This window comes from Antedon mediterranea, chromosome 7, assembly GCF_964355755.1.
Source record: "Antedon mediterranea chromosome 7, ecAntMedi1.1, whole genome shotgun sequence".
Classification (NCBI taxonomy): Eukaryota; Metazoa; Echinodermata; class Crinoidea; order Comatulida; family Antedonidae; genus Antedon; species Antedon mediterranea.
Window position 1 is genome coordinate 10,430,961 of NC_092676.1, and position 3,644 is coordinate 10,434,604.

Below are 3,644 nucleotides of genomic sequence, written 5' to 3' on the forward strand. Positions count from 1 at the left end.
TAGTATATAAATACTTTGTGGATAATAAACTTCTTACTCAATTCCAATCTGGTTTTACACCAGGTGACTCGACAACGTATCAACTTCTTTATCTTATAGATACATTTAATAGAGCTTTAGATTTAAGGAAAGAAGTAATCTCGGTATTTTTGGATATTTCCAAAGCCTTCGATAAAGTTTGGCATAATGGGATTATATACAAATTAAAGCAATATGGAATTAATGGCACTCTTCTAAAATGGTTCCAAAGTTACTTAAACTCACGTGAGCAACGTGTTATTATTGAAGGAACTACCAGTCCTTGGGTGACCATTACAGCAGGAGTACCCCAAGGATCTGTTTTGGGTCCATTTTTATTTATTGTATTCATAAATGATATGGTTGATAATATCAAATCTAATATTAGTTTATATGCAGATGATACTTCGTTATATGATATTTGTACAGATCGTAATATTTCAGAACAAAAATTAAATGGTGATCTTAATGTCATTTATAATTGGGCAAAAAAATGGAAAGTAACATTCAATGCTAACAAAACGAAAGCTATACTGTTTACACGTAAACATTTAGATAACTATGTTAGTTTAAATTTCAATAATGTAAATCTACAATTTGTAAATGATCATAGGCATCTTGGTGTAATGCTTAATGCAAAACTCAAGTGGGATTCCCATAATCCAATCTGTAATTAACAAAGCGTCTTTATCTTTAAATATGCTACGTCGTGTCAAACATATTCTACCTCGACAAGCTCTCTGTCACATTTACACATCACACGTTAGACCATTAATGGAATATGCAGCTCCTGTTTGGTGTAATATTCCAGATAAATTAAGTGATGAACTAGAAAATATCCAGATTTCTGCAGGTAGAATATGTACTGGTGCGTGGAAACATACAAGTCGTAATGCATTAAGACAAGAATTAGGCTGGTTATCATTGAAAAAACGTAGACAATTTCTTAACCTAATACTGTTTTTTAAAATTATTCATAAGTTAACACCAGTGTATCTTTACTCCTTATTTAATTTTTCTGACAATATTGAAGTTTATAACTTGCGTAACATCCGAAATATAATAATTCCATTTTGTAAGACCACATCATATCGTTTATCTTTTGTCCCCTCTATTATAACACATTGGAATGAGTTAAATAATGAAATAAAAAATTCCTCATTTCTTGTTGAGTTTAAAAAATTGCTACTGAAATCCAATTTGTTTGAAACAAAAAAACGTTCTTATTATGATACAGGTGATAAGAAGATTAACCAAATTCACACTAGAATCCGACTTGGTTTCAGCTGTCTCAATTCGCATTTATTCTTACATGGACTTCGGGACAATCCAAATTGTACTTGTGGCTTTAATGTTGAGAATCCGCTTCATTTCTTATGTTACTGCCCTAATTATAATACACAAAGAGATATTCTACTTGTAAGTGCTAACTCAATTATTGAGGATATCTTAGCCAAGGATTTTTCTTTAACATTTAATTTTACATTTTTAAGTGAAATTTTATTTTTGGTTCCGATCTTCTTTCGAATTGTGAAAATGCTTTATTATTTTATTATGTACAACAATTTCTTGTTAATTCTGGAAGATTTAATTGATGTTTCTGTTAGTTGTTTTAAAATGTTGTATTTGTTAATCTGAGGCGCCTTGAAGCTAAGATGGTTCCATCTTGTAAGGCGCCTCTGTGTAATATACTGAATAAAAAAATAAAAAAAACGAAGTTGGAACTGCTTTTTCTTTCAAACTAAACTTAACTTAATTAAATTCAATAATAAAATAATAATCAAATACCCGTCTAATTAATGCTTGAATAACAATATTTAATTTCTTTCTATGTACATTTATTTTTATAGCTTTACATTTATTAACATTAAAAATTAGTTAAAACCCTTATTTTTATAACACTTTATCTTGCCAGTACCCATACTTACTAATTATAGTTAATAACAATAATTTACAATATTAATTAGTTTATTTCAAATAATCAAATATCCGTCTAATTAATGTTACCTGGAATTGTATCAAGAATTAATATATCATTTTTGTACAGTCCAATTTACAATGATTTTATATTTTAATTTATATATGATAAAAATAATATGACATATAGGGTACATTGCAATAAATTACATTAATTAATCACATTACAATTAATATACTAGCCTATTACATTGGATAAAACACATAAATTATTTTGTTCTAGCATTAGACCTAATTTAAAACACTTGTTGATGTTGTTGTGATCCTGAAAGAGAAAAAATATACTGTATTATTACAAATGTTTATTTTGATTCTCTACAAAAAACGTGTCTCGGTTGTAAAAGACTCATTGGGCGCTCCATAGCTGCGGCCGGAATGAATCGCGGCCGGATTGAAGCGCGGCCGGAGTGAAGCGCGGCCGGAGTGATCTGTATTCACTAAAAATAGTAACCCACCCCCAACTTTTCCGGTCAGCAACTCATAGCAAAATAATAAAACAGCAGTAGGCCTACGAATAGACAAATTTGGTTGAACTCTAACTTTATTTTATAAACTCAATAACACTCGATCCTCCCCCACTCCCGAGATCTCCTTATTTTCAAAATATGGCTTCGCTGCATCATAAGTTTTTGTGATGGGTTAGTTAGGCCTACTATTAGAGAATTGGTTTATTATTATAGAAGATTGACTTATAAGGTGGGTTACTATTAGGTGGAGGCGTCTTCAGATAATCTTCAAAAATCGTGTGAAAATGGGTGATATTCAATATTATCCATGACGGGTGGTAAATATGGTTAAAAATTCACTTTAGGCTAAAGATCAATTCCAGTAATTTAGAAACAAGAGATAAAAATAAAAAGGGTGCGTAAAAACTAAAATTACCCATATCATCCGACCGTCCGTGCGCGTAGGTTTCAAATCATTGGCGGTCGATCCTCCTCTTTTCTCTTTTTCTTCTCCGCCCGCCGGTTGTCTGTGCATCATCTTTATGCCGATTTTAGTACTGTAACATATTGATTGGTTGTGTGGCCGTTTTATTTCATTCAAAGGCTGTCGCATCAGCCGTTCCGTTGTTCTTCCACCTTCACCAAAAAAGAAGTTTGTAGAGGTAAATTTTTCTCATTGAATGAAGCAATTGTGATGCATAATACGGTGCCGAATGGAACTATGGTTCTAGACCGGCAGCCCAGAGACATTTGGTTAGATGAGCTAGGTACCAATATCTGACTATTTAAGTGTGTTGGGGGTCACTTGAAGTCAATAAAAATGGGAGTCTGCCGGGTACCCCCCTGCTGCGTCTAGACCGGGGGACCCCGAAAGGTGCTAAAAAATCGGCACAGGTTAGATGAGAGAGATACCACCTAATTTCACCACCATGGGATGCCCATTGGCATCCTCATACCAGTATCACAAACGACAGACTTTTTGTCTGCTGCAATAGGCCCGCCAGACTCCCCCGAGGGAGGGCCTAAAATGGGGGTAGCATAGATGAGTGAGGTACCACTCAAAATTAATGCCAAATGAACAAGTTGTGTTCATACAATACTAAATGGATAACAACAGACTATTGTCTGCTGCACCGCAAGTGCCAGACACCCTAAAGTTAGACTAGAGACCCCCGCCCCTTCCCCCAACTAGCCCAGCTTAGA